Source organism: Triticum urartu, chromosome 2 (genome assembly GCF_003073215.2).
Source record: "Triticum urartu cultivar G1812 chromosome 2, Tu2.1, whole genome shotgun sequence".
NCBI lineage: Eukaryota > Viridiplantae > Streptophyta > Magnoliopsida > Poales > Poaceae > Triticum > Triticum urartu.
This window is the reverse complement of record NC_053023.1, coordinates 248,635,930-248,659,632: the sequence shown is the minus strand read 5'-3', so window position 1 is coordinate 248,659,632 and position 23,703 is coordinate 248,635,930. Positions and strand designations below refer to the sequence as shown.

The window sequence follows — 23,703 nt, the reverse complement described above, 5'->3', positions numbered from 1 at the left end:
TATAGTATATACCCGTGATCACCTCCCGAAGTGATCACGACCCGATAGTATAGCATGGCAGACGGACAAGTGTGTAGGGCCATTGATGGAATACTAGTATCCTATACTAAGCATTTAGGATAGCAGGTAAGGGTATCAGCAATTGTAGCAAACCTAATGCAAGAATAAGAGAGAAGAGAGTGGGTGACATCTGGTCGATCAAGGGGGGTTTGCTTGCCCGGAAGCTCGGCAAAGAACGACGGGTCGTCAACACCGTAGTCGGTCGGGGCAGCAGCAGTGGTGTCAGTCTTGATGTCTAATCCAGAGAAGAGGAGGGAACAAACAATAAATACAATGCAAACAGATGCATGATGATGCATGACATGGCAATAAACGGTGCTAGTATGATCTAACGCGGTACTACACGATACTGGCGAAGGGGGGAAACATCCGGGAAAGTATTCTCGGTGTTTGACGTTTTCGGATAGTCGAACCGGAGGGGGCGGTTGCATTTTTGCTATGCTAGGGACGTGTGGCAAATGAGCGGACTGTGTATTTAGATTCATCTCGTTTTTCTGAGGAACTTTCATGTACAAAGTATATTCATCCGAGATACGGTTTATTTTATATTATTTTTAAAGTTTTAATTCATTTTTGTAATTAATAGAATTAATGTAAATCAAAATATGTGTACTGCACAGCATGACGTCAGTATGATGTCAACGGTCAACATTGACCGTTGACTCAGTCAACTGACGTCTGGGTCCCACTATCATTGTCACGCTCTAACTAAACATGATTAATTAGTTTAATTAAGTGATTACGTTAAATAATTAATTAATTAACTAGTTAATTATTATTTTAAACTCTCTTTTTTGTTTTTTGGGGCATGGGGCCCAATGTCATAGGCCTAGCGGGCGGGACCCATTTGTCATAGGCCCCAGGGGCCATCGCGGGCACCGGGCGTTGGGCACAGACACAGTTGTGGGCGCCCTATGGGGCGAGGCAACCGGGGCAGCGGCCGGCGGCCACTGCAACGAATGGCAGTAGTCGTAGGGCAGGGGAAGCCGCGGCAGGGCGAGGCCACATTGAGGGCGTGGGTTGCGGGCGGCGTGCACGCAGCGGAGCAAGGCGGCTACGACGAGCAGCAACAGGGCGCAGCGGCGCAGCACGGCGTGGGAAGGGGGTGCCGATGCGGGTGGCGAGCGGGGCAACGGTCGAGTGCAAGGACAGGGGCGAGCGTTGGCGTGGCCGCGCGTAGAGGCGCGGGCACGCGGGTTGGAGTCCTTGGCGGAGCAGTGGGGAAAGGCGTGGGGAGCGCAGTGAGATGGGTGATGGCGGCGCAGGCGGAGCGTGAACGGGACTCGTGGGGGCGCGGTGAGCGCATGCTCACCGCGAGCGCAGCCACGGGCAGATCTGGCGATGACAAGGAGAGGGGGAGGAGGAGGTTGGGGTTGGCCTCACCGTTCGTTGTAGATGATCAGGGGATGCGAGGCTCGATGATGCGCTCGTGGAGGAGTCGAGGAGGCGAGATCTGGTGAGCGGCGACGGTGATCAAGGGCGGTGTCGAGGCGGGGTGGCGATGGGCGCTCCTCAGTGAAGGGTGGGGGCGTCGTGCTCGATCCCCTCCCCGATCCAGATGGGACCGAGAGGTGAGGGGAGAGGGAGAGGCGAGTGAGCAGGGGAAGTGGGGGTCTTAGGCTAGGGTTTCAGGGTAGTGGGGGTTAAGTAACCTAGGGCGCGGGTGGGGCCGTTCGGCTGGGCTGGGCTGGCTGCTTAGCTAGGTCGGTTGGCCTAGTTGGCCGGGGCGTTATATTTAATTTATTTTTGTGGTTTTGCTTTTATTTATTTATTTCTTTTCGGTTTCTTTTAGTTGCTGTTTATTCTACTTTTAACAATATACCAAAGTGGCACCTAAATTGATGCAACAAATTATGCCATGACCACATTAATTTGCTACCCAAACTAAAATAGTTTTGTAATTATTTATTATTTAAAAGTATTTAAATAACAGTTTTCGCTACTATTTTATTCATCTTATAGTATTTAAGTATTTCATAAAAGTATGGTTTCTCCACCGTAATTACCTATGCATTATTTGGCACGATCCGAACATTTTAGTTTTATTTTTTGAAAACTTTTGTTGTTTGCCTTTAATTCAAATTTGAATTTGAACATTTTGAACTCACGCGAGATTATCAACAGTAACCGAGGTGACATGGCATCATTAACAAAGGTTCACTTTAGCTTACTTAACCGGGCGTTACAAAGGAGCAAGTAATGATAACAATGAATAAAGTGTAGCAAGGTAGCCCAATCCTTTTGTGGCAAATGATAGGCCAAAACAGTCTCTTATAATAACCAAAGTGTTCTTGAGGGTACACGGGAATTTTATCTAGCCACTTTCATCATATTGATTTTCATGTTCGCTACTTTGATAATTTGATATGTGGGTGAACCGGTGCTTAGGTGCTGCTCTTACTTGAACAAAATTCCTACTTATGATTAGCCCCCTCGCAAGCATCCGCAACTACGAGAAAATATTAAGATAAAATCTAACCATAACATTAAACTTTTGGATCCAAATCAGTCCCTTACGAAGGAACGCATAAACTAGCGTTTAAGCTTCTGTCACTCTAGCAACCCATCATCTAATAACTACTCCAGAATCCATTCCCTAAGGCCCAAATATGGTGAAGTGCCATGTAGTCGACGTTCACATGACACAAATGAGGGAATCACAACATACATATCATCAACATATCGAACACATATCAAGTTCACATGATTACTTGCAACAAGATTTCTCCCGTGGCCTCAAGAACAAAAGTAACTACTCACAAATGATAATCATGCTCAAGATCATAGGGGTATTAAATAGCATACTGGATATGAACATATAATCTTCCACCAAATAAACCATATAGTAACTAGTAGAGTGCCTGTGCATTGCCATGGGCCTTTTTTTATTTGTTGTATAAAACTCTATGAATTTTTGGCCCCTTCCAACAACATCGCTTTAGGACCGTTGTGGGCTGATTGTTTTTGAACATCGACATAATCCATCTCCATCTTCTCATAATATGCAAACATAGACATATATAGAAATTCATCTTTTGAATTATCATGTGCAACATATATATACAGAAGAAGAACAATTGTTTGTATCCATCTTTTCTGATTGTGTAAAACTCAATTGATTTTCAGTTTGGTCCATCATAGTTCAGTAACTTTCCTAATAGACATTTCAAACCATCATCCGAAGCCATCGGCCTTTATCTGTAATCTACAAAAAATAAACATGTTGGGATCTATGAAAAATTAAAGTAAGCTCATATACAATATGTATTCATTGGTCTGCTGCTAGATGCAACAAGGCGACCCGTTTTAGTCAGAGTGTGTGGCATCATGCTTTTTAGTAGTGAGTTGCAACCCAATTTTAATAACTTGTAGGTTCACGTGTAAATCACTTGTTGGTAATTATTCTCTAGAAATGACTTGTTAGGGTTTGTGAAAAAATGACTATATAAAAGAGTATGTGTCATTTCTCTCATAGCAAACAATTTCTTTTCCTTTCTAAGCAAATAGTCGATGCTCCAAAAAAGTATGTGGTTCACTTAATCGCGCATGTAACCTACTAAAAATATCTAACATTCTATGAACTATCATCGTCCGAACTAAAATTGATGGTGAAAATAATCCCATGGACAAAAATTAACTTTCCCTCAAAATGAGTCAATGTACTTGAATTATCTGGAAATTAAGTACCACTTAGAAAGTGTCTTAGGGAATAACAAGTGTGCCTCGATTGAAAAAATACCGTATCTACTGCACATCTTCATGAACCCTTGTTGGAGCAAGACAACACAAATTAAATTCGTTGATAGTTGCAATGTCGGTAAATAAAACCACCCATAGATTTTATTCTTTTGATAGCACAATCCATTTTGAATAGAACATAATTTTATAGCACTTGCCTTTCCAATAAGACAATTATCGAGCATCCAGTAGAGTATCAAACTCCCGGCATTGCCTCATCAACCTCACATGAAGTATCGCCAACCAGCCAGTGATGTCTATGGCAATTGTAGCAGAAGTGTAACAAGGAATTATATAATTACTTGCAACAAAACCTAAGAAATATTAAATAAAGATCTGAATGAAGGAAATATGCCCTAGAGGCAATAATAAAGTTGTTATTTATATTTCATTATATCATGATAAATGTTTATTATTCATGCTAGAATTGTATTAACCGGAAACTTAGTACATGTGTGAATACATAGACAAACAGAGTGTCCCTAGTATGCGTCTACTTGACTAGCTCGTTAATCAAAGATGCTTAAGTTTCCTGACCATAGACATGTGTTGTCATTTGATGAACCGGATCACATCATTAGAGAATGATGTGATGGACAAGACCCATCCGTTAGCTTAGCACTATGATCGTTTAGTTTATTGCTATTGCTTTCTTCATGAATTATAGATGTTCCTATGACTATGAGATTATGCAACTCCCGAATACCGGAGGAACACTCAGTGTGCTATCAAACGTCACAACGTAACTGGGTGATTATAAAGATGCTCTACAGGTGTCTCCGAAGGTATTTGTTGAGTTGGTATAGATCGAGATTAGGATTTGTCACTCTAATTGTCGGAGAGGTATCTGTGGGCCCTCTTGGTAATGCACATCACTATAAGCATTGCAAGGAATGTGACTAATGAGTTAGTTATGGAATGATGCATTACGAAACGAGTAAAGAGACTTGCCGGAAACGAGATTGAACTAGGTATGATGATACCAACAATCGAATCTCGGGCAAGTAACATACCGATGACAAAGGGAGCAATGTATGTTGTTATGCGGTTTGACCGATAAAGATCTTCGTAGAATATGTAGGAGTCAATATGAGCATCCAGGTTCCACTATTGGTTATTGACCGGAGATGTGTCTCGGTCATGTCTACATAGTTCTCGAACCCTTAGGGTCCGCGCGCTTGACGTTCGATGATGATTTATATTATGAGTTATGTGATTTTATGACCAAAATTTGTTCGGAGTCCCGGATGAGATATGGACATGATGAGGAGTCTCAAAATGGTCGAGACATAAAGATCGATATATTGGAAGGCTATATTCGGACATCGGAAAGGTTCCGAGTGGTTCAGGTATTTTTCGGAGTACCGAGGAGTTACGAGAATTCATCGGGGGAAGTATTGGGCCTTCATGGGCCTTAGTGGAAAGGAGAGAAGGGCCACAAGGGGAGGCCGCGTGCCCCCCATGGGCTAGTCCAAATTGGACTAGGAGGGGAATCCTTTGTGTTCTACTCGTGCATATAACATCTACGCATAGACCTGGCTCGGATGCCACTGTTGGGGAACGCAGTATTTCAAAAAATTTCTTGATTCGGCGGTATTGTTGGATGAAGCGGCCCGAACCGACATTACATGACCGCGTTCATGAGACTGGTTCTACCGACGTGCTTTGCACACAGGTGGCTGGCGGGTGTCAGTTTCTCCAACTTTAGTTGAATCGGATTCAATGAACAAGGTTCTTTTTTCTGAAGATCAAAAAGAAATCACTATACCGCGTTGTGGTTTTTGACGCGTAGGTAAGAACTGTTCTTGCTAAGCCCATACCAGCCACGTAAAACTTGCAACAACAAAGTAGAGGACGTCTAACTAGTTTTTGCAGGGCATGTTGTGATCATGTTTTGTAACACAGTTATGGGCAACTGGCAGGAGCCATATGGTTGTCGCTTTGTTGTATGAAATGCAATCACCATGTAATTGCTTTACTTTATCACTAAGCGGTAGCGATAGTCGTAGAAGCAATAGTTGACGAGACGATAAGGATGCTGTGATGGAGATCAAGGTGTAAAGTCAGTGACGATGGTGATCATGATGGTCCTTTGGAGATGGAGATCAAAGGCACAAGATGATGATAGCCATATCATATCACTTATTTGATTGCATGTGATGTTTATCCTATATGCATCTTATTTTGCTTAGTTCGGCGGTAGCATTATAAGATGATCTCTCACTAAATTTCAAGGTACAAGTGTTCTCCCTGGGTATGCACCGTTGCTACAGTTCGTCGTGCCAAGACACCACATGATGATCGGGTGTGATAAGCTCTAAGTTCACATACAACAGGTGCAAGCCAGTTTTGCACATGCAGAATACTCGGGTTAAACTTGACGAGCCTAGCATATGCAGATATGGCCTCGGAACACTGAGACCGAAAGGTCGAGCATGAATCATATAGTAGATAAGATCAACATAGTGATGTTCACCATTGAAAACTACTCCATCTCACGTGATAATCGGACATGGTTTAGTCGATAAGGATCACGTGATCACTTAGATGATTAGAGGGATGTCTATCTAAGTGGGAGTTCTTAAGTAATATGATTAATTGAACTTTAATTTATCATAAACTTAGTCTTGTTAGTTTTTGCATATCTATGTTGTAGATCAATAGCTCGCGTATAGCTCCCCTGTTTTATTTTTGATATGTTCCTAGAGAAAAATAAGTTGAAAGATGATAGTAGCAATGATGTGGACTGGGTCCGTGATCTGAGGATTATCCCCATTGCTACACAGAAGAATTATGTCCTTGATGCACCGCTAGGTGACTGACCTATTGCAGGAGTAGATGCAGACGTTGTGAATGTTTGGCAAGCTCGGTATGATGACTACTTGATAGTTTAGTGCGCCATGCTTTACAGATTAGAACCGGGACTTCAAAAAATGTTTTGAACACCTCGGAGCATATAAGATGTTCCAAGAGCCGAAATTGGTATTTCAGACTCATGCCCGAGTCGAGAGGTATGAGACCTCTGACAAGTACTTTGCCTACAAGATGGAGGAGAATAGCTCAACTAGTGAGCATGTGCTCAGAATGTCCGAGTACTACAATCGCTTGAATCAAGTGGGAGTTAATATTCTTGATAATATAGTGATTGACAGAGTTCTCTAGTCACTATCACCAAGTTACTGGAACTTTGTGATGAACTACAATTTGCAAGGGATGATGAAAACGATTCCCAAGCTCTTCGTGATGCTGAAATCGACGAAGGTAGAATTCAAGAAATAGCATCAAGTGTTGATGGTTAATAAGACCACTAGTTTGAAGAAAAAGGGGCAAAGGGGAAGAAAGGGAACTTGAAGAAGAATGACAAGTGAGTTGTCACTCCCATGAAGAAGCCCAAAGCTAGACCCAAGCCTGAAACTGAGTGCTTCTACTGCAAAGGAAATGGTCATTGGAAGCGGAACTGCCCCAAATACTTGGCAGATAAGAAGGATGGCAAAGTGAACAAAGGTATATTTGATATACATATTATTGATGTGTACTTTACTAGTGTTCATAATAGCCCCTAGGTATATGATACTGGTTCAGTTGCTATGATTAGTAACTTGAAACAGGAGTTACAAAATGAACAGAAACTAGTTGAGGGCAAGGTGACGATGTGTGTTGGAAGTGATTCCAAGGTTAATAAGATCACCATCGCACACTCCTTTTACCTTCGGGATTAGTGTTGAACCTAAAATAAATGTTATTTGGTGTTTGCGTTGAGCATAAATATGATTGGATCATGTTTATTGCAATACGGTTATTCATTTAAGTCAAAGAATAATGTTTGTTCTATTTACATGAATAAAACCTTCTATGGTCATACACTCAATATAAATGGTTCATTGAATCTCGACCGAAGTGATACACATATTCATAGTATTGAACCCAAAAGATGCAAAGTTAATAATGATAATGCAACTTATATGTGGCACTGCCATTTAGGTCATATTGGTGTAAAGCGCATGAAGAAACTCCATGCGGATGGGATTTTGGAATCACTTGATGCTTGTGAACCATGCCTCATGGGCAAGATGACTAAGACTCCATTCTCCGGAACAATGGAACGAGCAACAAACTTGTGGAAAATAATACATACTGATGTATGCGGTCCGATGAGTGTTGATGCTCATCGCAGGTATCATTATTTTCATACCTTCACAGATGATTTGAGAAGATATGGGTATATCTACTTGATGAAACATAAGTCTGAAACATTTGAAAAGTTCAAAGAATTTCAGAGTGAAGTGGAAAATCATCGTAACAAGAAAATTAAGTTTCTACGATCTGATCGTGGAGGTGAATATTTGAGTTATGAGTTTGGTCTTCATTTGAAACAATGCAGAATAGTTTCGCAACTCACACCACTTGGAACACCACAGCATAATAGTGTGTCCGAACATCATAACCGCACTTTATTAGATATGGTGCGATCTATGATGTCTCTTACTGATTTACCGCTATCGTTTTGGGGTTATGCTTTAGAGACGGTTGCATTCATGTTAAATAGGGCACCATCGGAATCCGTTGAGATGACACCTTATGAACTGTGGTTTGGCAAGAAACCCAAGTAGTCATTTCTTAAAGTTTGGGGTTGCGATGCTTATGTGAAAAAGTTTCAGCCTGATAATCTCAAACCCAAATCGGAGAAGTGTGTCTTCATAGGATACCCTAAAGAAACTTTTGGGTACACCTCTATCACAGATCCGAAGGCAAGATCTTTGTTGCTAAGATTGGATCCTTTCTAGAGAAGGAGTTTATCTCGAAAGAAGTGAGTGAGAGGAATGTAGAACTTGATGAGGTAATTGTACCTTCTCCCGAATTGGAAAGTAGTTCATCACAGAAATCAGTTCCAGTGATACCTACACCAATTAGTGAGGAAGTTAATGATGATGATCATGAAACTTCAGATCAAGTTACTACCAAACCTCGTAGGTCAACCAGAGTACATTCCGCACCAGAGTGGTACAGTAATCTTGTTCTGGAAGTCATGTTACTAGATCAGACGAACCTACGAGCTATGAGGAAGCGATGATGAGCCCAAATTCTGCGAAATGGCTTAAGGCCATGAAATCTGAGATGGGATCCATGTATGAGAACAAAGTATGGACTTTGATTGACTTGCCCGATGATCGGTGAGCCATTTAGAATAAATGGATCTTCAAGAGGAAGATGGATGCTTATAGTAGTGTTACTATCTACAAAGCTCGAATTTTTGCAAAAGGTTTTCGACAAGTTCAAGGTGTTGACTACGATGAGATTTTCTCACTCGTATCGATGCTTAAAAGTCTGTCTGAATCATGTTAGCAGTTGCCGCATTTTATGAAATCTGGCAAATGGATATCAAAACTACATTCCTTAATGGATTTATTAAAGAAGAGTTGTATATGATGCAACGAGAAGGTTTTGTCAATCCCAAAGATGCTAACGAAGTGTGCAAGCTCCAATGATCCATCTATGGACTGGTGCAAGCATCTCGGAGTTGGAATATACGCTTTGATGAGTAGATCAAAGCATATAGTTTTATACAAACTTGCAGTGAAGCCTGTATTTACAAGTAAGTGAGTGGGAGCACTACCGCCTTTCTGATAAGTACATGTGAATGACATATTGTTGATCGGAAATGATGTAGAATTTTATGGAAAGCATAAAGGAGTGTTTGAAAGGAGTTTTCAAAGAAAGACCTCGGTAAAGCTGCTTACATATTGAGCAAGAAACTTGATAAGTTTTTTCAATGAGTACATACCTTGACAAGATTTTGAAGGAGTTCAAAATGGATCAGTCAGAGAAGGAGTTCTTGCATGTGTTGCAAGGTGTGAAGTTGAGTAAAGACTCAAAACCCGACAACGGCAGAAAATAGAAAGAGAATGAAAAGTCATTCCCTATGCCTCAGTCATAGGTTCTATAAAGTATGATATGCTGTACCAGACCTATTGTATACCTTAGAATGAGTTTTTCAAGGGAGTGCAATAGTGATCTAGGAGTAGATCACTGGACATCGGTCAAAATTATCCTTAGAGGACTAAGGAAATATTTCTCTTTTATGGAGGTGATAAAAGAGTTCGTCGTAAAGAGTTACGTCGATGCAAGTTTTTGACACTGATCTAGATGACTCTAAGTCTTGATCTAGATACATATTGAAAGTGGGAGCAATTAGCTAAAGTAGCTCCATGCAGAGTATTGTAGACATAAGAAATTTGCAAAATACATACGGATCTGCATGTTGCAGACCCGTAGAATAAACTTCTCTCACAAGCAAAACATGATCACTCTTTGGGTGTTAGTCACATTGCAATATGAACTAGATTATTGACTCTAGTAAACCCTTTGTGTATTAGTCACATGAAGATGTGAACTAATCACATAAAGATGTGAACTATTGGTGTGAAATCACATGACGATGTGAACTAGATTATTGACTCTAGTGCAAGTGGGAGACTGAACGAAATATGCCCTAGAGGCAATAATAAAGTTGTTATTTATATTTCCTTATATCATGATAAATGTTTATTATTCATGCTAGAATTGTATTAACCAGAAACTTAGTACATGTGTGAGTACATAGACAAACAGAGTGTCCCTAATATGCCTCTACTTGACTAGCTTGTTAATCAAAGATGGTTAAGTTTCCTGACCATAGACATGTGTTGTCATTTGATGAACGGGATCACATCATTAGAGAATGATGTGATGGACAAGACCCATCTGTTAACTTAGCATGATGATCGTTTAGTTTGTTTCTATTGCTTTCTTCATGACTTATACATGTTCCTATGACTATGAGATTATGCAACTCCCGAATACCGGAGGAACACTAAGTGTTCTATCAAACGTCACAACGTAACTGGGTGACTATAAAGATGCTCTACAGGTGTCTCTGATGGTGTTTGTTGAGTTGGCATAGATCGAGATTAGGATTTGTCACTCCGAGTATCGGAGAGGTATCTCCGGGCCCTCTCGGTAATGCACATCACTATAAGCCTTGCAAGCAATGAGACTAATGAGTTAGTTACGAGATGATGCATTACGGAACGAGTAAACAGACTTGCCAGTAACGAGATTGAACTAGGTATGATGATACCGACAATCGAATCTCGGGCAAGTAACATACCGATGACAAAGGGAGCAACGTATGTTGTTATGCGGTTTGACCGATAAAGATCTTCATAGAATATGTAGGAGCCAATATGAGCATCCAGGTTCCGCTATTGGTTATTGATCAGAGATGTGTCTCGGTCATTTCTACATAGTTCTCGAACCCGTAGGGTCCGCACGCTTAACGTTCGATGAAGATTTGTATTATGAGTTATGTGATTTGATAACTGAAGTTTGTTCGGAGTCCCGGATAAGATCACGGACATGACGAGGAGTCTCGAAATGGTCGAGACATAAAGATCGATATATTGGAAGGCTATATTCGAACATCGGAAAGGTTCTGAGTGGTTCGGGTATTTTTCGGAGTACCGGGGAGTTACTGGAATTCACTGGGGGAAGTATTGGGCCTTCATGGGCCTTAGTGGAACGGAGAGAAGGGCCACAAGGGGAGGCTGCCCCTCCCCCATGGGCTGGTCCGAATCGGACTAGGAGGGGGCGGCGCCCCCCTCTTTCCTTCTCCCTCTCCTCTCCTTCCTTCTTCTCCTACATAGACTAGGAAAGGGGGAATCCTACTCCTACTAGGAGTAGGAATCGGCCGGCCCTCCTCCTCCCCTCCTTTATAGACACACAAGTTAATTTCTTAGCCGTGTGTGGTGCCCCCCTCCATAGTTTTACACCTCGGTCATATTGTTGTAGTGCTTAGGCGAAGCCCTGCGTCGGTAACTTCATCATCACCGTCAACACGCCGTCGTGCTGACGAAACTCTCCCTTGGCCTCAGCTGGATCTAGAGTTTGAGGGACGTCATTGAGCTGAATGTGTGCAGATCACGGAGGTGTCGTGAATTCGGTACTTGATCGGTTGGATCGCGAAGACGTTCGACTACATCAACCGCGTTACTTAACGCTTCCGCTTTCGGCCTACGAGGGTACGTAGACAGACTCTCCCCTCTCGTTGCTATGCATCTCCTAGATAGATCTTGCGTGATCATAGCAAAAAATTTGAAATACTGCGTTCTCCAACACATAATTACAACACAACATTTGGAATAAAACATTGGCAATACAATCATCATAAGAGCATGTCGATCAATACTATGTGATGACTAATTCTAATAGGCATGATATATTTCTACTAATGTAAAGTGAAAATAGATATATTGAAATGCAATTGGAACCAAAGTCAAGATAAGAATCTGAGAAAATAAGTAGATTCGATGTGTGAAAATAGATAAAACATGTTTATTTATTTACCGGTTCAGCGCAGAACCATTTTTTAGCTAACAGAAATAAAATTTGGCTTTAGGCCATTGAAGACCGAGATCGTGTGGATGCCCTAAATCCCTGATATATAGTGATTCCACACAAATCATGTCCCATTTGTACTTCAGTGGATACTAACTTGTAATGATTCCGCAAATATTCTATGTGACAAGATTGATCAAGTAAAGCAAATACTTTAGTGTATATGTATACTAAATTACTTGTTACCTGCAACCCACTAACACATGTAAGCATTATCGTCCAAGTCTAGCTAGTTTACACACATTTAAAGAAAATGAATCGTGAGGGATTCCACCGACATACACTACAAAAAAACCACTTCCGTGATGATACATGTTTGTCACAGTAGGTCATGTTTTCTGTCATGCATGTATATCCATGACGATTTTATGACAGAATCAAGATAGTCATACATGTGCTGTCGTAGAAGTGTTCCATGACAATACCAAAATTATCATCATGGAAGTGTCCACTTCCATTACGATAAATGGCGCGTCACGGAAGTGTTTTCATCAAGGGTAACCGACATGTGGCATCCATCATAAAGGGTCACCGTTAAGTAATCGGGTTCCGGTTTGGATTCGATAACCCGTTAATAGCCCCAACCAATGGGGATTTTCCACATGTAAAATTCTCATTGGCCTGAGGATCCGCGTGTCGGCTCGGTGTTGGGACAGATGTCATCCACTCATTGTATGGGGGCCTATGATACGTTGGCATGTGGCAAGGCCCAGCAATGGCCCATTTAGGTGAAAGAGGCCGTCCTAGTCAAAACTAGCAGGCCGGCCCATATAGGGCCTACTTGTGTCTGGTCCATTTAGGCCCACAACCCATACGATATGTGCCAATTTGACCCGTCAAAGGACCATTAACTATTTGACACCATTGCAGCTCATCGTCAGTTCGAGCCCGTTAATGGCCCGCTATATATTTGGGCTCAATATAGGCCCCATGTGGTTTTGGACTGTTAACGGCTCATTCAACGGATGGGCCAATTTTCAGGATGTACGTCTTTCGGCCTTTTAGCGACCCATTTGAGTGTTGGGCCAATTTCTACCCCAGTGTGTCTTTCAGTCTGTTAACGACCCATAAATGAGTCGGCCCATTTGCAGTTGGACCTGAGCTTTGGCCTCTTAACGGCCCATGCTCTTCATGACCAATACCAGCCTGATTTCTGTCGGCTTGCTAAAGGCCCACAACACAGTTGGGCCATATAAAGTCTGACCTGACTTTTGGCCTCTTAGCGGCCCATGATCTCCATGGTCTAGTACAAGCCCGTTGTCTCGTTCGGCTTGCTAAAGGCCCAAAATACAGTTGGGCCATTTATAGCCCAACCTTAGTATCGGCCTGTTAACGGCACGCGAAGTCGAATGGGCCCACTTATTGCCTGCTTCGATGTCAGCCTGTTAATGACCCGGGAGGTAACAGGGCCGAGCATTAACTGTTGGCTTGTTTCAATTATAGCAGCCCAATATTGCTTTCGGCCTGGTTATGGCCCATTAATTTAATGGGCCCACTAAAATTCGAACATGTCAGTAGACCCAATTAGATAACGTTGATTCCGGCCCAGCTATAACTTGAGCCCATTACGACGAGCAATTATGGACAGGACAAAAACCGATCAATCAAAGGCCTATGAGAATTTTGGCCCATGAGAGCCCATTAGGGAAGCCCATTAAGGGCAGTAGGCCGCTTCCTTCATATAGGGCCACGACTGTTCATGCTAACTAATAATTTCACTACTTTTTTTGCCTTCCTAGTGATCAGTTAGCTAGAATGCGAGGAGCGCTAAGCAAACATACGACATACAAAGAAAAATGTTGCACATCCAGCATATATTACAGGAAATTACATCCACTGGGCAATCAAAGATTGATGCCAGTGCAAATAAATTAGCAGAACTTAACAATCTACAACCACAAAATCTGCAACCTCTGCACGGATGACGCCCATAAGCATGTGAGCAAGTTCTTCCTTCTTTGCTACACTGTATTTGAAAACATTGATTAGTTGTTGTTGCGCAAGAATGTGCACCTCTGATTCCTGAACTATTTCCATGATTGCTTCAGCCAGTAATTAGTTCACAAACATAGATTTTTTTTCGTTGGATTCAAGATAGAGGAAACTCAACAGATTCAGATGGCGATTTTGGTAGGCTTGTATTATTGATAGTGGAGAGTGTCTCGACCACTACATCATAACATAAATTAGGAGGGGAACCGAATAGATTAATCAAGATTTATTGCCATATTACCTGGCCTAGATTTATTAGAAAGAAACAATGGGGTTGCCTTGCTGTTTTCAGAGTTTGTCTTTTTATCTTTAGCAGCCTACACCAAATTAACACACTAGCATTGCTATCATTGGCCAGGTCAGATAATAGGAAAGCGACATTGACACAATGAACGTTTGGGAAACCAGACCGCACCAGCCTACACCAAATTAACACAATATGGCACAACTATCATCAGCCAGGTAAGGAAACAGGAAAGCAACATTGACACAATGAATGATTGGGCAACCAAAACAGCACTATAGTTTAGTAATGTGCATGATATGAGATAGTACACTCATGCAGCTCAGTACGCAAAACTACCAGGAAGTTTTCCTTACAGAAATCTACATTGTCGCCTTTAATTATACATTTTGCTACAAGTAAGTTTAGATCAGATAAAGGTTGGATTCACGCCGATTAAAAAAATACATGTTGATGCAAAAGTTTAGTGATATACAACATGTACTTACATCAGCATTGGAGCATAGAGAATTCCCACAAGATACATTCTCGAACATGATCCCTGTTTAGAAAGTCTTTTATCCTTTAAGCTTATTTTCTAAAAGAGAGATGGGTACGAAACATGTAGAAAATATGATTTGAATGCTATAAAATTTCATGATGTGAGGATACGCACACACTTTTTAGAATGGAATTGACATATTTTTGCTGGAATGGAGTGGACTAGTTCTTTGGCCACTTGAATCTGCTTATTATCAACAGGAGTTGGGTTTCTCTGTGCTGGAGAAGTATCTATGAACACTGGAGTTGGTTTACTATCTCCTGGCATTTTGATCTTTCGCAAAGGCCTTGTTTGTAAACCCTTCGGATTCTAACATAGTCGTCTTCCCCTTGCATGCCTTATATAGAAGAATGGTGCTTTAGTTATAAAACATGCTACGTCAGAGAGATGGAATAGGTATTGAAGAATAGAAAGACATGACATATTGACATGTATTCCCTCCATCCGGAAATAAACGGATGTATCTAGGCCTATTTCAGTTCTAGATACATCCATTTCTACGACATGTAATACGGACGGAGGGAGTATGATGTAAGAGCTAGGGATACGATAGGACAACAGGGTAAAAACACTAGTTGGATGTAAAACTGTATGATAGTAGAATACATACAGAAAAATACTAAGGCAACATATGCGTGTATGATTGGGAAACTAAGATGGCACTGTAACATACCACTAGAACAGTACTTCAATGTAAAAAAAACATGGTATGGTAGACAGATGAAGTACATATTGATGAATAACAATGCATAAGATATTCAGAAGCATGATGTCCAAACTAAGCAGATGGCATTGCAACAGATTAGAGTGACAGTACTTGCATTTGAAAACATGTTATGATGAATGGAATAGGTACTGAAAAACAGGAAGGCATGACATATTTACATGCATGATGAGCAGGCTAAGCACATGGCATCGCAACAGAGTAGATGCACTCCAGGACATTATATGCATGTTGTACCCATCATGGGCCAAGTTAGAGCAAGGACCTTGTGGGGTGAATAGGATTTGGCATCTTTCCGCAAGTCTTCTGAAGAACTGCCTTTACATGTTCCATCATATTGGGTATCATTGATGTCAAGTTTGTTGGCCGTTACATTGCTCCGTGAGGTTCTTGTGGATATATCAGTGTGTGCAATTATATCTGACATGCATGGAAGACAACTAGTAGTTAGATTTATGTAATGAGTGCCTGTAGGAGAGAACATAAATGGTAGGACTGGGCTTAACTAGCAGCAACAAGTCTCAAAAACTAAAGGGAGAACACAGATGAAAGCTCCATAATATGTATCGTTTGTACTCGAGATTAACTAGATGGCACAGAAAAAGTATTAAAGAACAAAATAGGTAATACTAGAAGTGGTATGATCACCAGCCTTTGGGATAACATTGGCTGATGGATGATAACTATGGAACAACGTTACCTAAAGAACAAGTCTCTTCTCTGAACTATGGAACAGGGTTAACTCCTGAACAAGACTCTTAAGAGATCAGCATGAATATACAGTGAAATATGATAATCTATTTTCCATGCTTAGATGAATAAGAAACCCATAAATGTTACACACAAGTAAGATGAGGGTACAATCTATCTGGCCGCCATCCATAGGAATGAGCATAATGTGCTGACTTGTCGATGGCCCTGCAGTTGTTGTGGTTGTCCATGTCGGGCACGCACATTCTATGCAGGGAACTGTTGAGTGGTGATTATAGCTCCCTTCTAGTGTATGCTTCCCTTGTTGGAGCAGCTGCGGTGAGAAGGAAGACGGTGTGGCTGAAGATGCAGAAAATGCAAAATGTTAAGAACGACACATATCTCTGAGATGAAGAAATACCCTAAGAGATCAACAGTAAGGTACGAGAGTGGTCACACGTCTATTGACTGAAAACTACATTGTGGTAACACGATTCTATTTTATTTATTAATTGATAGAAAACATGATTTTATTTTATTTTAGTACTGTCCGATCTAGGTCGGCTAGCTTGATGGCCGTCTTATGCCTCCCGACTGACATTGTTCAGAATCTTTCCAGAAGAGCCAGCGACCACCGGCAGAACAGCCTGCGTCTGTCGTCCCTGGCCCCGAGAGCTCCCACCAAAACCCTGCTCCCCGCCCCACCGCATTGTCGTGGTTGCGCCCCCAGAGAATCATTCTATAGTAATCTCCCACTAATGATGCCACGTCATCACAATTAATTTTGCTAAAATTCTTTTTTATCCAAACCCACTTCAACTTCAAATATAAAATAAAGTCAAATATAATATTTCTTGAAACATGAAAACAAAAATGTTCATCATGTGCCAAATAATACATAACTATAATGGTAGTGAACCAACATTTTTGCAAAGTGTTTAAGGGCACTAAACTACTTAAAACAGTGGCTAAAACAATAGATTAAATGCCTTTTTAATTTGTAAAAATTGCAAACTATTTCAAAAGCCTCACAATCTTTTTGGGGCAATGCCACCTATTGCAATGTAATTATGTGGCCAAGTCCCACATTTTATAGAATCCTTTTGGCAGCTCAAATATTGCAAAGCATTTTTCTCTAAAAAGAAAAGAGCAAAAGAAAGGCAAAAGGAAAGGAGAGAAGCCCCCCACTGGGCTTTAGCCCACCCCAGCAAGCCGGCCCACCTTTCCCCGCACGGTCGATCCCCTTCCTCACTTCTCCTCCGATCGGTGCGTGTCCCCGCCCGACCGGGCGCGCCGGCCCGTGCTGCCACGTCGCCAGCGAGAGGATAAGGGCAGCCCCGACGCCTCGGGCTCCCTCCCCACTCGCCCACTCCACCCAGCTCTCCCTCTCCGCCTCCCCCTTGCTCTCCAGATCGCCGCTCACCCTCCCTCCTCGCCGAGCGCCACCGTGGCCATGGCCGCCGTGTAGCCGCGACCACCGCCTCCCCCAAGTATCTCCGACCTACCCTGCAGCACTGCCGCGGTCCGCTGCTTCGACTGCGCCACCAAATCGACCCCGGGAAGCCATCCCTTCGACGCCACCGATCTCCTCCACCTTCGGCCGTCGCACGCCGCAGCCATAGCCAACAGCCTCCCCGAGCCGCGAGTTGAGGCCCTGGAGGACCACCATCATCGTCTGCATCATCTACGAGGACTCGTTCGACCAGAGCCGCACTGCCTCATCGACATTGGACCTTCTTCCTCCGCAGCAGCCACCGGTCGCGGTCGTCAAATTCGCCATCGTCACGTCGTCCCCGAGCCCGCTGCCCCCCTTACAAACATATGTGAGGCCGCCTTTCTGTCCTCCCCCTGTTTCCGTCTCCATTTGTGCCGCCCGCGTCCCCCCTCTAGCCACGGCCGGAGCCCTGCTCCCGTGCGTGTGCGCCTCGCCCCGACAGCGTGCCCCCTGGTCGCGCTCGTGGGCCTCTGGCCATGACCGACCGTGCCGGTTACTGCGCCCGTGAGCCCCTAGCCACGCCCACTGCCGCTCGCGCTCCTCCTCTGTCGCCTGCACATGCCCTTGGCCCCCTCCGCTCGCGGCCCCGTCCTCCTTCGCCCTGCTCGATGTTGACACCGACTACCGCCGTCCCCATCCTGGTTTCCACCACCGTCGAATGCGGCTTGACGCGCGCGTCACGCAGGTCGAATCCCCGTCCCGAATGACCGCCGGAGGTGAGCGCACGGCTATCGCCAGCGCCCGGCCTTGTCGCCGTTAAACGGCGCTGACATGGCGCCATTAGCCGCTAACAGCCCCCTAATCACGCACTGACTACTTGGCCCCTCTCCCTAATTACCTAACAAACTAACCCCTTGTTAAGTTAATGTGCCCCTGACACATGGGCCCCACACCTTTAATCAATATCCTTTTAATATAACCCTCAGTTTAAGCCAGCTGCCTATAACAGGTAGGGCCACCCTCCACTATTCCAGTGGATAAGGGTTGAGCGGTCAGCTGCTGACTCAGCAGCCGGGCCCCACTGTCGGCCACACACGTGCACTGTTGGGTACGCTCGCTGAGTACCCATAGCATTGTATCCTTTTAATTTTGAATTAAATTTAAATCCAGTAATTACAGAAAATGTTTAAAACTTTGAAAAATCAATATAAAATAAATCGTATCTCCGATGAAAATACTTTGTACATGAAAGTTGCTCAGAATTTCGAGACGAATCCGAATACATAGTCTGTTCATTCGTCATGCGTCCCTAGCATAGTGAACCTACAACCGCCCCCCTTCACTTCACATGTCCAAAAAGGCCAAACACTGGAACTACTTTCTCGGTTGTTTTCCCCCTTCGCTGGTAACACCTAGTACTGCGTTAGGTCACCCCTAGCACCGTGTACTACCATGTTATGCTTTGTGATGATTTGATTGCTCTATTAGTTATTATGTTCCCCCTTCGTTACTTTTTTCCAAGACCCCGAGACTGCCGGCGACCCCCGTGATCGACTACATTGATGATGACCCCTATTGATCATTCTGATATCGCCCATTCCATTCTCTCTCATGCTTGCATTAGATTTTGCTACTGTACTTGGTTGCTGATATTCTGATGCATAACCTGTTTTTGTTCCCTGCTTTCATACCTTACCTGCTTATCCTAAACTGTTTAATATAGGTTGGTTAGAGATCCATCAGTGACCCCCACCTTGTCCTAGTTGCCCCGCTTTATGTTTGATTACTCAATCAACGTGGTCGATACCTAGGCCCGACACCGCACATCATCCCCTTAGTTCTACGACTATAGAGTTACTATCGAGTGCCGAGGGTGATCCCTCGTCAGCACTTCTGATGTTAACCCTATAGTGTAGCTATTCGGTCGTGATCATCGAGGGTGATTCCTCCTTCACCACTCTCGAGGGTGATTCCTCCTTCACCACTCTCGATAACGACTCTGTCGTGCAACCCCTCAAGTGTGGACCACCGAGGGTGATTCCTCCAAGTCCACCTTGATAGTTACATCGAGTGGGAATCCATTGAGGGTGATTCCTCGAGTTTCCCCCTTGCTTTTTGGGAAACAGGGTTACTTTGACTTACCACATAACCATGATGACATCGGGTCGACCCCGAGGGATACCCGCGAGTGATGAGAAGTTGGGTTGACCTGGAGGGTAACCGAGAGATAATTATGTGGCACGGCCGGGCATTCTTAGCCCTTGCTGTAAGTCCATGAGACGGGGCAACGGGGTCACATGATCATGAGTCTCTGCTTGTTACCACGCACTACCAAGAGACTAACGGATTGGATATTTGATTCGAGTAGGCCTCTGGCCTTTTCGCACTAACCACCACGTGGGAATAAGTACGGGCACTCTACGTCATATGTATTAGCCGAAAGCTCAAGAACGTCAGCGATGGAGCGGCGCGCGCTGGGTTAGACTGTGTAAGTACCTGCCTTATTTAAGGAGGTAGCTAGGTCTGCTCACCGGCCGCGTTCGCAACATGCAGGAGTGCAAAGGGCAACGGGCCTAAGACCCCAGCATGCTTAGGACGTAGACCGGCGTGCTGGCCTCTCTGGTGAGACTAGGTAGGGTTGCGGCGTGTTGATCGGCCAAGGCCGGTCATGACCTGATGGTGCGTCCGGCAGGAGTTGATCGAGCATGTTGGGTAAGTTTGTGCACCCCTACAGGGAAGTATTCTATCTATTCGAATAGTCGTGTCCACGGTAACGGACGCTCAGAGTTGTACCCCAATCGATACAACTAGAACTGGATGCTGAGGCATTAGAAATGGATATGATGGCTCCGGGTTTGCTTTCTTGTAGGGAGTCGAGAAAGGATCTCTGGGCGCTAATGCTACAACATGTTTGCTAAATATAAACTACTATTCTATACTCTTCTAAATGTTCCAAGATGCTTGGAGCTTCTTGAAGATGCTAGTCTTTGATAGGAAAGGCTTTCCCCTCTATTCTGGCATTCTGCAGTTTAGTCCACAGCTACTACCCTTTCTTTGATACCGATGCATATGTAGTGTGGATCCTTGCTTGCGAGTACTTTGGATGAGTACTCACGGTTGCTTTGCTTCCCTTTTTCCACCTCTTTTCATTCTTCTCAGATGCTGCAACTAGATGGTTGAGCCCAGGAGCCAGATGGTACTGCCGACGACTACTACTACCCCGACGGAGACTACTACTACATGGTGACCGGCGATGACTAGGAGTAGTTGAGGAGGCTCCCGGGTAGGAGGCCTTGCCTTTTCGATCGTTGATACTTTTGTGCTAGCCTTCTTAGGGCAAACTTGTTGAACTCATGTCTGCACTCAGATAATGTTGCTTCCGCTGACTCGTTTGTATTCGAGCCCTCGAGGCCCCTGGCTTGTAATATAAAGCTTGTTTTATTTTAATTTTTTTCTAGAGTTGTGTTGTGATATCTTCCTGTAAGTCCCTGATCTTGATCATACGCATTTGCATGTATGATTAGTTACTATTGAATCGGGGGCGTCACAAGTTGGTATCGGAGCTGACTGCCTGTAGGTAGCCCCCTTTCCTACTCCTTGGCCGAAGTTGAGTCTAGGATATGAAACTGTTTTACTAACATGGTTGTGTGGCTTACGGGCCCACGTCGCCATTGAGTGGTATTAGGATATTTTATTCCTCGTCTTTACCCTGGGATTCTGATCTCTCTTCTATTCAGGTTAAAGATTTTACTAACTCTAACTCTAGGTTCTCGTAACTACTTCCTCCCAGAGAGCCACTCATTCCAATTGATCGCTTGGTGCACCAGAAGATTCCGAAGATACTCTCCGATGTTCTCTCAAGACTGGTACCGATCGCTTTTGCAATTCCCTTCCGCCGTCAACCCCTATGGATAACTTCTTACACATGTCATTCATACTTCTATTCCTAGTTGCTCTTGTTATTACAAGATACATCGGATCATTCTCCGACTTTTCAGAATCCCTTGTGCCACTACCTTGCAGTTCCTTGCCGCATGATTACCCCTACGAATAATTCCTCACACTTACCAGGGATCTGTTCATCCCCAGTCGTTCATGTGATTCACAAAATTCTTCAAAATGCTATTCGATCTTCTGAAATCCTCAGCAACCTATTGCTCTGCAAATACTTGTCTTCCAGCATTATGGTTACTTCCCATATGTCTAGCAAAATTTATTAGTATCCTTTTTCATCGTTACTTGAGCCTTTGACTCAATATGTGTGCAAATAGTCACAATCATCATTTGATCCTTAGACATTATACCTCTGGCTCAGGAGTCATTCCTGATATGAGCTGGTTCTTGACAAATCAAACCTTGATTGGTTGTCGGTCTACGTCTATTCAACTTACTTGTCTTTTGTTCAGAGCCTCTGCTTCTGATCTCCTGATTCGGAAATCTTAATTCCTTTGTATTTAAGCTTTGAAATTATCCAGAGACTTCTATATTTCGATGCCCTTGCATTACTTCTTCTGGTTGAACATTGATACTCACGTCAGATTCTTTATGGTCTGCTATATCCTTTTGGTGGATTATTATCCAATAGCTCTGCATATTTAAAATCCTTGTGAGTTCTTCCCTGATACATAATGCCTTTGGTAGAATGTATCCCCTGTTTTTTCAACCATGCTCTGCTTTCGAGCTTGTGTTTTCTTTCTCTTAAAGTTTGTGGTATATGTTCCTAAGATGCCCCACTGGGTTGAACCTATGCCTTCCCTAATCTTTGTGAATTCGAAGGATTTCACGGGTCATACCCATCTGGTATTTCACCAAGTAAAACTTTCAACACTAATACTACTTTCAAAACGAGAAGTGAATGGAAGGTTATGCATTGGAAAAGTGGGAGTCGACCTTGAGCTTTGTGTTCATGCCCATGGACACGATGTAGATATTATCATGGAAGCTTCTCTTAAAATTAATTATCCCCTTGGTATAAGATCATCTTATATCTGGGATTTGGTCTTTTGCAATCGTGGTCCGGACCATATTGTTCTTCTTTGATCCCATTTCTCGGACATGTGAAAGCACTTGCCTTCCGCAGATCAATTCACCAGTCCAACCTCTATTCTGATCTACCTTCGAGTATTGCCCCCTGATATCTCGATGATATGGTGTCATTGCACTATCTCCTATGATTTCTTGTTGGAATAATACTCTCACTGTCTTAGTTATTCCATAGGTTTGACTTGGTTAGTCACTCGAGAACACCGATAACTGAATCGATTCCGCACTCTGATTCAATAACTCTAAGTAATTTTCATAACTTGTGAGTTTAATAATCCTTCAAGTCATTCCTAGCCTGATCAGCTATACCATTATCGTGCTAAATTTTAACCATGCTACCTGGTCCTTCTTCCTAGAGCACAATTTTTGATGATGAGCTAAGCCTACGTCGATCTTCCTCGTCATATCGTTTAGCCTTGAACAACAGGCTTGATTTCGAGTTTGTGTCGTACTAGTGGTTCCAATAACCTTTCGCCTCATAATTCCTTTGAATTGATGTCATCACCGATCGATTACATCTTCATGTAACCTCTCGACAAATATGACGTGATCATCATCAACATTCTAAGCTCTTCTAGGTTATCAATCGAATTCATGATGAGAAATACCATCCTTGCCCCCTCGATGAATTGTTGTTGAGCCCGACGGCCACAAAATCATCTTTTTCTTGTTGAAATTGTATGACTTATTTTATAAGTTGTTCCAATGGATCCTTTGTGTATCCAAAGTCTAACCTTTCCTTAATGACCATGTCAATGCTACCCCAAAGCATGTTTGTGGTACAACGATCATCAACAAGAACA

At 43.1% G+C, this 23,703-nt stretch overlaps 1 long non-coding RNA gene across 1 annotated transcript; it reads left to right on the top strand.

The window, feature by feature from the left end:
* The first annotated feature begins 17,697 nt into the window (after positions 1-17,697).
* Positions 17,698-21,312, top strand: LOC125536949. The gene is made up of 2 exons (XR_007295380.1): positions 17,698-18,245; positions 21,017-21,312. It is a non-coding gene; the product is annotated as an uncharacterized LOC125536949 (long non-coding RNA).
* The last annotated feature ends 2,391 nt before the right edge of the window (positions 21,313-23,703 follow it).